General features: G+C 39.8%; 1 protein-coding gene across 2 annotated transcripts in view; it reads right to left on the bottom strand.

Annotated features, from left to right (window-relative positions):
* Positions 1–12,741, bottom strand: part of Megf10 (multiple EGF-like-domains 10) — a 119,516-nt gene that overhangs the window by 71,346 nt on the left and 35,429 nt on the right. The window lies entirely within an intron of this gene.

Raw genomic sequence — 12,741 nt, 5'->3', positions numbered from 1 at the left:
CTGTACAGACAGCCAAATCAATGTCTAAAATTATTCTGCTAATTTACTACCATTGGAACAGTGTATGGAAACTTCCTCTCATATCCTTGTCAACACTTGATATTGTCGGACTTCTTAGCTTTTGCCATGCAGATGGTGAGAACTGGTCTCTGCTCCTTTATCATGGTTATTATGAAGAAAAACAAATTCCAGCCAGTTTCCCTTGCCATTCAATTACTTCACTGAATCATTTGCCTATTCTAAATTTAAGTGCTTTTTTTCTTGTTGGTTTGCAGGACTAATTCTACATATTAGTCCATTCTACATTTGTCCATTTTACACAAAAATCTATTACAAAATAGATTCATTTTTTGCAAAAAGCTACTTACAATCTCTTCTCTCAGCTTAGGGTATCTTCTATCAAAGAAATTTTAAACTTTGATATGGTCTATATAGTCTAAAAACTAACATAACATGGGTAAATCTGATTACATAGTACTAAATAAGGTTCTTAGTTTTTAAGGAACAAAATTTCTCAATTATATATGTGTTAACTTCAAAGTCAAATCCATTCCACTAAAATTTAAACTGTTCTTAAAAGTTACCTCCTCTGGTTTTGCCAGCAGGCATGAGTGGTAAAACTACTCATTTTTTTTGTTTGTTTGTTATTTTAAAGAGAGTAGTAAAAAAAGAACAATAGCAAAATACCAACCTCACAGACATTAATAAAACAAAGCAAGAACATTAAAAATGATACAGAGTTTCAAAACAAAATGACAGGAATTAACAGAGGTTGTTACATTGCATATTGTTATCTTCAACTATGTTGCTTAGATTACCAGATGTAAGAACAGAAGATTGTTCAAACCATTAAAGAGAATAAAAAAAATTATTAAAAAACATTAGAGACAATACAGAGTTTCACTAGACAAAATGGTGGAAGTCACCAATGGTAGTTCTATTGCATATTGTTATCTTCAAATCAGTTGCTCAGATTACCAGATATAAGCAAGCAAAATTGGTCATAATATAAAAAATGTTAAGAATTAACTGTTCCTTTCAATAAAGCACCAGACATGAGCAGTACAGTTATCCCAGCTGTCCTTCTGTATACATATATATTTATATTTTGCCTTTCTTCTTTCTTTTTCTTCTTTCCCTCCTCCCAGTTGTTCCTTCCTTTGAGCAATTTCTTTCCCTTTCATATTATCTATTGTACATTTTGGATTTTGTTTACTCTTTCAGGTTCTTACATTAGGGAGACAATATGATGTTTATACATGTGGGCCTGATTTATTTCACTTATGAGTATGGTCTCTAGTGGCATCCATCTACCTATAAGAGCCTTGAGTTTATCTTTCTTTATAGCTGAGTAAGACTCCATTTTATAAAATACCACTTCTTTTTTATCCATTCCCCAGTTGATGGGTATATGGGTTGTTTCCAAGATTTAGCGATGACAAATTGACATGGGAGTACATACGTTGCTGTGGTATGATGTTTTTAATTCTTCTGGGAAAATACCCAGAAGGGGAATAGCTGAGTTAAGTGGGACTTCTAATCCTAGGCTTTTTATGAATCTCCAAACTGATTCCACAGTGGCTTCACCAATCTACACTCCCACCAGCAGTACAATTTAAAATAACACATTCATTCATGAACCTAGAGCTAAGTTTCTGTGATCTCTACTATCTAACCTGCTGGGATAGTCCTCTATAAGTAAGATAAGTATTATAGTTTTATTACGTTCCACCCTTTGTTGGTTTTATACAACTTACATGTGTTTAATTTGCTCCAGGCTATAGGCACAAATGTTCAAACTCTTTGAAATCAGCTAGATTTCAGATGAGATCGGGTGCGTTCAGGGTAGTATGGCTGTAGACTATATTTCAAATTAAAAGATGTTTTTAAGAATTAAAACGTTTTTACCAAACAAGAAAAAAATTAAGACTCTTTAAAAATATGTAGTATAAGAAAAAAATTTTTTAAAGAGAATAAATTTTTTTAAAAAACATTAAAAAGATACAGAATTTCAAAACAAGATGATAGGAAATCAGCAACAGTTGTTATATTGTATATTGTTACCTTCAAAGTAATTGTTCAGATTACCAGAAATTAGCATGCAAAATTGGTCAAAAATTTTAAAAAATTAAGCATTAACTATCCCCTTCAATAAACCAATAGAAATTAATAGCATAATTATCTTAGCTATCTTGTGTATACATATATGTAATTTTTCCCCTTCCTTCTTTTTTGCTTTCCCTCATCACAGTTGTTCTTTTCTTTTGGGTAGTTTTTTTCCCTTTCACAATATCTATTTTACTTTTTGGATTTTGTTTACTCTTTCAGGTTCTTACACTAGGGAGACAATATGATGTTTATACATGTGGGCCTGATTTATTTCACTTATGAGTATGGTCTCTAGTGGCATCCATTTACCTTATAAAAGCCTTGAGTTTATTTTTCTTTATAGCTGAGTAATACTTCATTGTATAAAAATACCATATCTTTTTTATCCATTCCTCAGTCAATGGGGATTTGGGCTATTTCCAAGATTTAGCTATGACAAATTGTGCTGCTATAAATATGGGTGCACATGTGTTGCTGTGGTATGATGTTTTCAATTCTTCTGGAAAAATACCCAGAAGGGGAATAGCTGGGTCAAATGGTACATATAATCCTCATTTTTTGAGGCATCCCCACAGCCAACTGTCCCTCAGACAAAGGACTTCTATCTAGAACATATAAAGAATTAAAAAAATCAGGCCCACCAAATTCAAAGACCCAATCCAAAAGTAGGCATCTGAGATGAATACACACTTCTCAGATAAAGCAATACAAATGGTAAATAAATATATGAAAAAATGTTCAACATCATAGGTCGTTCAAGAAATGCAAATTAAAACAACACTGAGATTCCATCTCACCCCAGAAAGAATGGCTGTCATCAAGAAATCAACCAATAACAAATGCTGGAGGGGCTGTGGGGAGAAGGAACCCTTCTCCACTGCTGGTGGGAGTGCACTGGCACAGCCACTGAGGCAAATTTTTAAGTATTTAAAAATCTTGGATATAGTCACAAACAATAAAATATCAGGGGCTGGGGATTTAGCTCAGCAGCAAAAGTGCCTGCCTGGCAAGCGCAAGGTTGTGAGTTCGGTTCCCGGTACCGGAGAAAAAAAACAAAAAAAAAACAATAAAATATCAGCGGTGGACATGAAAGACACTGGGTTATAAATAATCTAGGAGAGTGACTTTAGCCGCCTGACCACGTCAGCCCTAAGAAAACACACATAGATGTAGATCTATCAGAGTCAGTGGGCTGAGCAACAGGAGAAGGTAGACAGCATGGATAGTGCACCGCACTCCACGCAAAGCAGCCACGAAGCACGTTATGGCAATCAGAGAAAGGCTTCTTCATATTTATATGGAAAAATTACAAAATTTACAATCTCATACTTCCTATGTGAATATTTTAAAAACTAGGCCAACTTATTCTGTGCTATTTATTTGATAAAAAGGGAGCATTAAGAGGTTAATGAAATTCTTCTCGGTGCTATGTGATTTGAAATAATTGGTAGTCTAAATTTCTTTGCCTAATTTCTTTCTGTTCATATGTCATTTGGGTAAAAACTAACACTACACCTTATATCATTGTACAGAATCTTCACCTTGAGAAGGAATATGCAACAATTTAGAGGGCAGAATTGTTAAGTGTTCTCCATTCATGAAGGTTGACTTTCAAACACTTCTCACCATTTCAAATGTCATGCCTCCCATGTGAGTAATATCCTCTATGTTTATATTTCAATCTTCTTGCTCCGGAGGGAGAGGAGCTCCCAGAACCACATTTTCCTCAAAGATCATGAAAAACACGTCTGCTATACTTTGCCTGGCTTCTACGGCTGTGCTGCAGCTGTCAGTTTCTGGGCAAGCAATCTTCTGCCAAGTCCCCGAGGAGGGCTGTACGTACACTGCAATGGTCAGGGTGAATCCTGAAGTCACAGAAGCCTGTTCTACCTAAGGAAGACCTTGGCTCCTCCTGCCCTTGCTCTAGAAGGCCTTTGGCCACTCCCCGCTTGACTTCTGCAAGTCCTGCCCCTGTTGATGTACAGCCTTCAGGTCCTCTCATTAAGCTGAAAGCACCTTGTTACTCACCTCTTGTATATCATTTTTATGTCCATTACTGCTCCTGGCACCTTTATGCCTTCATTCCTTCCACTTACAAATATTTACTGAGTGCGACTGCATGCCCGTTACTGTGCTAGGCGTTAAATGACAGCAAGGCAGCAGTGAGTACAACAGAGAAGATCTGTGTTTTTAGGAGGCTTGCATTCTGCAGGGGAGAACAGACCAGAAGTACCAAAACCAAGAAATAAATCAAGTATTTTCAGAGCGCCAAAATAATAATAATTAAAAAGGAGACGACAAAGAGTAACAGAAGATACTATTTGTAGGCAGAGGTCAGAAAAATCTCCCCACGACGGTGGCACTGAGGCTGACCCAAGGAAGGGTCCAATGAGAGGAGTATTCTAGGCAGAGGAAATATCAAGTGCAAAGGAGAAACGAAGCCACTGTCTCACAAAGGAAGGCAGAGGCCGAGTGGTGTTATCCTCTGAGAGAGACTTTAAATGCAAAGGATTCAGAGAGACAAGGAGCAACAGCTCTCCCAGGCAGCTCAGGGCGTTTATTCCAACCATCCTGAGGAATGCTGCAAAGGGGAACACCATGCTCTGAAGCACAGTTTTACAAGATCACTCTGGTCTCCACACAGAGAATGGGCTCTTGGCAGACCCAGAAAAGAAGCAGAAACCAGCAAAAAGACCACAGCAATCATCAGTGGTAGCCTCAATTACAGTGGCAGTGGCAGAGGCAATGAGAAGAGATTAGATCTGCTTCTATTTTAGAGTTAAACCAACAAAGTTTCTTGACAAATGAATACTGCACAGAGTTTTCAAAAATCAATAAATGATGTGGAGTGGAAACGAACAATGTGACAGTCTGATCTTATCTTTCTAGCCACTGCCTTTGAACTCACTCGCACGAGTAATGTAAATGTCTATAGTATTCACACTGTGCCAGAAGCAGTACAGACCAGACGTAAGTTCATCTGCTACAGAAATCCACGGCCAGAAATTGGAAATAATGCAACAAAACAAAATTTAAAAAACACTGTTCCAATACGTTTCTCTTTGGAGAAACTTCTGGTAAGAAATCGAAAACAAAAGCAGGGTGGCGGGCCCTACAGGACAGAGATGTCCACCCAGAGCTGTCCTGTTTACTGGTAAAAATCTAGGGTACATGCAAAAGCGTGTAGTGGAAGTTAGGGTCTTCGTGCAAGAACTGCAAACATCGCCTACTTTCCATGAGTGTGCTGCCAGGTATTTCACCACTGCATCCTCACAAGCACGCGAAGTACCTGCTCTTATTTTTATTTTAAACATGAGAGAAGTGAGGCACAGAAACATTGCAGGAAAGGAGAGCGGCTAGGACGAGAGCACTCACTCCAGGGAGTGGCTTGGGGATGCGGATACAGATGGGTGTTCTCTGCCCCTCCGGGGAGTGGTCAAGAACGTCCCCATTTCAGACTCCTTCCATAACTTTGATCAAACCATACGGAAGGCCCATCAGTGAAACTGGGGCCTCCGGGGCAGTTCTGATGAACTGTTCTGATGAATCATTCCGCCTTCCCTCCTATCGTTAGTGTCTGCCTCCAGCACCAGTGAGCCCTAACAATCTCTTTTTACTCTGGCTGCCCCATCAAGCAGGTTTCTGAAGTCAGTCTGACAGGCGACGGGCAAGCTACGGCTGTTTGTGCGGACTGGGCTCCCGGAGGCCTTCTCTTCTTAGATAACGTCCATCACCCCATTGTGTCTGGGCAAAGATCTAGCTAGCAGACCTTGCTTGAGAACATTTCGGTTTTTGTACCTTACAATTTCTGGCTTGTAATGCCTTTTAGCTGGATCTCTCCATCCGAATACCCTGCAGGAAAGTTCCTATTACTTACTCCTGTGATGCACTGCAAGCTTGCATTGCTCCTTACGCTGTGCTGTACCAGAAAATGTGGGGGGCAGCCTTGCATCCTAGACAAACATTTACTTCTTACAAGGACCAGAAATGCTTTAGTGACTAAATAAGACCAGCTTGGATTTTCTAAAATAAAATTAATTTCTAGTTCTTTCTCTATTTGATACTAACGTCAAAAGCAAAGAGCTCGGAGGACACGCGTTTGAAAATGATTTGCTGGGGCTGGGGATTTAGCTCAGCGGCACAGCGCCTGCCTGGCAAGCATGAGGTCATGAGTTCAATTCCTGGTACTGGAAAAAAAGAAAAGAAAAAGAAAAGATTTGCTGACTGATTTGGGACTCTCCCTTTTGGGTCCTATAGCCATAGGAGAAATAAACTTCTCTATAGCCACTTAGAAAAACTATAAATAGGCTTATATAGATTAACAAAACAAATATATTATTACTACTCACACAAATGATCTAGAGTTTCTAACCCAAAGAAAGAAAGGTTTCAGGAACTGCATACATATATTCATTAAGGGAAATCACACATAGAATCATTTGCTTGAAATAGATCATAATTATAATCTGGCCCAGCATTCTTAATGTTACAAGGAGGAAAGTCCACATTGGTCCCGTTACAAACCCATCATCTCTCACATCTCTCAGAGGATTTCTTTTAATACTTGTCCAGCACTACCCACCCCTGCCTCCTGCTTTATTCCCTCATTGTTGCCAAACTCAGTTATTTTCCCTTCGCCTCCTCTTGGACAAGACAGCACCAATGGTGACTGCAGCTACTGCCTCTGAATGACAGTAGTCTGGTTCCAGCATTTTCTGGGCACCGATCTGATCTGCGTGTGCTCTAGCCATGTCTCCCGCCTTCACCGTCCTGTACTATCAACTCCGCCCCATTCTTAAGGTGAAGTTCTTCCTGCTAATGCTTCTACCAGCACCTGTGATCCCATCCCACCTCCTAACTGTCTTCTGGGAGCAGTGAGGCTCCATAAAGGGCTCCTCCCTCCACACGGCCTCCTGACATCATCCTCTAAGCCTCTGAGTCATGCTCATCTTAAAACATAAACAAAAGCAAACAAACAAAACCTTTTTTTTGACCCTACATGTGCTTCTTACATTTACTTCCTTATTTCTTTGCTCACTCTCCTTGGCCTCTCAGAGAAGTTTCTGGAAACTTGGTCTCTGGTTATCATCTTCTCATTATTACTTCCCACCCCACACACCCTGCTTTCGAGCCCCAGCATTCCATGTAACCTTCTTGTGCCCTCATCTATTCAGAAACCCCAGAACTACCCCACCCACCCCACCTAGCTTTCCTCACTCTCCCTCTTCTACTGCCACTGGTCCTTTCCTCACACTTTCTGTCTGCCTATCTCCCAAGCTGTGAGCTTTGAGATCAGCACCATTCCCCGTTCATTCCTCTGTCTCCAGCATCCTCTGCACAGGAGATCACTTCATGGAAGTTCACAAAGTGAACACATGAATGACCTACTTAGAATGCTACAGAATTATGCCACTCATTCAATCTAATTAAATGGAGCGAACATTTTCTGTCCAACCCCATGCCAGGCACAATGGTGGTTAAAGAGATCAATAACACATGGGCCCTGCCCTCCGGAAGTTGTTTATCATCCAGTGAGGCGGGAGAGAAATCGAAGATTACTGCTTGGGCAGCTAGACTGATGAGTGGGAAAACGGAGGGAAAGAGGAGAGGGAAGAAGGAGACAGATAAAATAGATTAATGTTGCTCCCTCGCATAGGAAAAGGTACACATTCAGTTGCCAATAAAAGTAAAATATGTGTGTGCTTTTTCAAAAAACCGTTTTAATCAAATTTAGAAAGAAGCAGTATGTCTGAGTCTAGTCAAATAAATCATGATTTCATTCCTAGGGAACAAACACTGTACAGTTCTGTGACACACCTGTTTCTCAATACCAAGAATACACTGAGACCTGGGGTCACAAAGGCACCTCCCAGGCAGGGCCCCTTCCACGGCCACGGTGAAGAGTCACGTCCACTCTCAAAGGGGGTCTGTCGTAAAACCATGTGTTTGAAAGTAACTGTCAGTCTTTTAATCTCCCATATATTTTAGGAAGAAAAAAGTTAACTATGTATAATAGTTATTAATTTATTGCCATCCGGCCATTTTAGACGCTTAATGTCAATAAAAAGATTTCCCTTCTGGCTGGAGTGAATGATTCTGATTCTCAAGGGGGCAAACAGATCACTTCTATACATACAGGAAAGGAAAATTATGTTTGGAAGCCAGGGACCCTCTGGAGTACCCCCTACTGTTTCCATAGTAAAGGTTAATAGAAAATATCAACCAAAAAAAGGCAGGGCAGGTGGGGACTCAAACCTTTTGGGAATGAAGCTTTGAGCCACTCCATCAGGTGAAAAACCTTGAGTAACTGAGTTTACGACTCAGGACAAGGGAAACGCAGACTGGGGAGTGAAAAGGGAAGCACAGAAATTCTACAGAGAGCTTTGTGACCAGTTGCAAGGAGGAGGTGTGTAGTAGTTTTTAATATTTTTCTCTTTGCTTCTTATATGCATGTGTTTATTTTTGTTTACTGTTTTCTTTTCCTATTTCTTTCCATTCTTATTTTATTTTAAATACAAGTTGGAAGTTAACTTTAGTATCCAGGAAACAGCACATTCAGTAGAACTGTGATTAAATTTGGAAAAAAAAGTAATATAATTAGCAGCGGTTACCATGGCTGTATTTTTATTTTGGGATAAGAGTTTTACTCTTATACACCGTCACCTGTAAAATGGACAGCCATACGTATCAGGTGGAAGTGCAGAGCTGTTCTTTGATGTATAGGACTCCAACGGCTGTGGGAGAATGAGTATGGTGCCAGAGTAACCAAAGTAGTGGGCTGCAACAGTTATCAATTTATTGCCTCCTAGCTTTAAAACTATCCTTTACTGCCCCTACAAAAATGGATAAGGCCCTTTGAATATTTTTTCTTCGCCAGCTGGCTGAATGTCAAGCGTGCTTAGCAGAGAGTGCTGTAAAGATGCACAGAAGGAAGTGCTTTCCAACTCGGTCCCGGTACACCAGCTCTGCTAACCCCTGCAATGCACGTGGCTGCTGCAGTGCGGGTACGAGGTAACGGCCCCTCTAGTACCTGCTGCCACAACACCTGGAGCTTTTCCAGCGCCCTGTTTCTGCAGCCAAAGGGGCTTCTACGGCACCAAGCTGTTGCAGCACCAGTGTGGCTACCACCCACACCCTGCGGTACACTATGGCTAACAACGAGCAGCAGCCAACAGCTTCCCTTTGTGTGCAGCAGAATACCTCTGGGGAGACATTTCTCCACGAACAGCTTTCTCCTGAGTCCTGTAGGACTGAATTCTAGCAATTCTAGGTGGCACAGTTCCACCAAGTTCTTCTACAGCAGTATCGCAGCAGCCCCTCTGTCACTCAGTGAGCCAGTGCTGTGCTTTCTCCAAGATCTGGACCACACCCCTCTGGACTTCCTCAGTGGACACTTGTGTAAATCCTGGCATAGCGGCTATTCTTTACATCTGCTATTCGTACAAGCTATAGAACTCCGTCTATCTTAATGATCAGTCCCTCATCACCCTGATCTCCTGTTATATTTAATACTGTCATTGCTTTTAGTAAACTTTTTCTTTTCAATTTACTATGTGTTTCAGTAGCTCCCAGATCTTGGTTTCTAAATAACATTCTCCAAAAGATGGCCCCTTTGAGAAAAGAGCCATTCAAAGGCTAAAGCAAGAAAACTCCAAGATGGGTATCTGATAATCCCAGAAAGCATGGAAGTACTCAAAATGCAAAGGGTGGAGCACCACAAAAGGACAGAATGGTCAAAGCTAGAACAATTTAAGCAACAAAATAAACAAATATTGTCCTATAGCCAAAAAAATTCAAATAAATACATATGAATTAAACTGACATAAATTTGGGGGTAAATGGAGAAGAGACAATTTTTTTTTAAAGAATGACTCCAAATAGCACAGGTAGATACTCCTCCCTCAAAGACACAGATCTAACTGGCTGTCCTTCACCCCTGAGGGCAGGCTGGACTTAGTGACTTGCCTCTGTGGATAACGTGGGGAAAGAAAAACATAGTAGCTTCACATGGAGAAGCCTAGTGAATGCTACTTTAGGCAAGGGATGACACAGTGAATGTCATGTGAAGATCTTGCTGCGATGTAACGAGCAGGGCATATAACTCTGTAGTCATCACAAACACACTAGACACACACAGCCTGGGGCACTCTACAGGATACTTGGCCAGCTCTTTTCTAGAAAAACAAGGAAAGACAGAAATTGTCACAGACAGAGGAGACCGGGAGACATGGCAAGGGAATGTAGGGCCCTGGATTAAACTCTGAAACATAAAAAAGGTCCTTAATGGAAAGATTGGTGAAATTTAAGGAGCATTTTGAATTTTTTTTTTTTTTTTTTGGTTTTTCTCCAGTACCGGGAACCGAACTCACGACCTTGCGCTTGCCAGGCAGGTGCTTTTGCCGCTGAGCTAAATCCCTAGCCCCACATTTAGAATTTTTTGTTTTTGTTTTTGTTTTTGTTTTTGTTTTTCTCCGGTACCGGGAACCAAACTCACGACCTTGCGCTTGCCAGGCAGGCGCTTTTGCTGCTGAGCTAAATCCCCAGCCCCTACAATTTTTAATATTACTATACAAGTGTCAGTTTCTTAATTTTGACAAACTAATGGTAAATTAACCAACAAGAAATTAGGTGTGGATGTATGAGACTTTGTTTAAATCTCAACTTTGCAACTTTGTATAAACCTCAAATTGTTCCAACTTTGCAATTTTGTGTAAATCTCAAATTGTTCCAAAATAAAAACTATTCTAAAAAAGCTCTACAGTTTCTGTCTCCTGGTTGTGTCTTCAGTGATACAGAAAGCCAGAATAATTATCAAAACAATCATTTTATGTATCTAACATACAGCACCGAATTTAGGTACAGCAATCACCAGACAGTAGGGGAAATAGGGATAGAATCTTTATAAATTAGACTTTTAACCCTGCCGAATAGTAGATTCCTGTAATGACACACATTTTGTTTGCAAAATTTTCTGGCTAAGTGTATACAAACTCATGAATTTTCTAAAGCTAGGGTAACTGCTACAGACAAAACCCAGAAAGCAAAATCCAATGTGTGGTTCGGTACACAATAGGACTTTCTTTTGTGCATTAAAAAAGGTGTCAGAAATGGTTTTCTCTGGACATCTTTAAGAATTAAGACATCTATGCATGTTTATCCATGCTTTGTCCATTATGTAACTCAATTATAGAGCATATCCTAGTAGTTGCCTAATTATCATTTTCCACTATTAAAAGAATGCATGTACTCAGAATTCTAGAGTCTAGGCTCAGAAGTCTGTAAATTCCAAAATAAAGCAACAGTTTATTTTCTAGAAGGGCCAAATCAGTTCTCTGTAGAATGAAACCCATGTAGATTTTTGTTTTGTATACTCTTCAGTCTGTCCTTTTTGCTTGAGGTAGGCTAGAGTTTTTAGGAAACAACGTATGAATAAAAATGAAATTTCAGTGTTCTTGCCCCCAAATTAGTAACACACCTCATTTTTCAAATGAAGAATATATCCACCTCTCCTTTTCCCACTACTTTACAAAAATATTATTTTTCCTCAAAATGTCTATGCAAAACTGATTTTTAAACTAGAAAAGTTAGTGAAAGCAGTTGGCCAGAAAATGGACTCAAGCCAGACCCCACATCCCAAACATTCTGCCTCAATGCCCACCCTCCTCCTGCTCTCCAACAGAAGCAAAACCATACCCTGCAAGACCGTTATCCACCAGAACTTAGAAGCCTTTCAGGAGCAGAAAGACATGCACACCCTGACTAAGGTACAAAAAAGAGGCCCTTTCAGACCAAGCGTTCTGAGCACATGCAGCACAAGGGCTTCCTCTGGAAACGCGGCTCCAGGGAGAGCTAAGAGATCACAAATTCAAAACAAGTAGATCTAGCAAGGTCAAGAGGAATCTTCCCAGTTCCAAAGTAGCCAAGTAAAATTCTTAAAACCAGTTTATCTTGACAGCTTAACATACTTTCAGACCAGTCTCAGAAAATTATTTGGTGGAAATGAAGCCAAATTTGTGCTGTCATGGGAACCTGCTAATTTTTTAAAACTGTTATAAAGTGACAGTTTGCACATTACATGTTGATGCACTTCAATTTTCTCTCACATTTTTTAAGGCAAAAAGATGGGAGGAGTGAATACAATTATGCATGCAGCAATTAGTGAACAGGGGAACTTAAATTTTAACAGTGAAGTTTCGGACAGCAACTGTACTTCGTGACATTCCATCATTTAGTCTTTATGATAATGGACATAGGATTATAGGTATCGTCTGGTTATCGTCCAAAATATCATCATTTTAGAAGTCTAATTCAGGAATAATGAAGACAAGTTATATGCTATGTTATGGTTTCATTCACAAGTACCAAGATGCTTGTGAATTTTTCTTTAGTATAAATGTATCTCCCTAATGGTATCTGAGCACCTAAACACTCTTTCCTTCTCAGAATAAAGAGACAATACATACGCTAATATCAAAAATACCTGTTTTGTTTCTGAGTTAAAATCACTGAGCGGCAGATTTTCATCAACAGCAAAACAAATTAATGAAGCTAAAAACTAAAGTTAAACTCCAACCACAACTGACTTCTAAAGTAAGGAATCTAAATTCTGGACCCCACTCTGGAAAATGCATT

This window comes from Chinchilla lanigera, unplaced genomic scaffold, assembly GCF_000276665.1.
Source record: "Chinchilla lanigera isolate Chin_1 unplaced genomic scaffold, ChiLan1.0 scaffold00014, whole genome shotgun sequence".
Taxonomy (NCBI): Eukaryota; Metazoa; Chordata; class Mammalia; order Rodentia; family Chinchillidae; genus Chinchilla; species Chinchilla lanigera.
The sequence above is the reverse complement of the archived record's forward strand: the minus strand, read 5'-3'. Positions and strand labels throughout refer to the sequence as shown.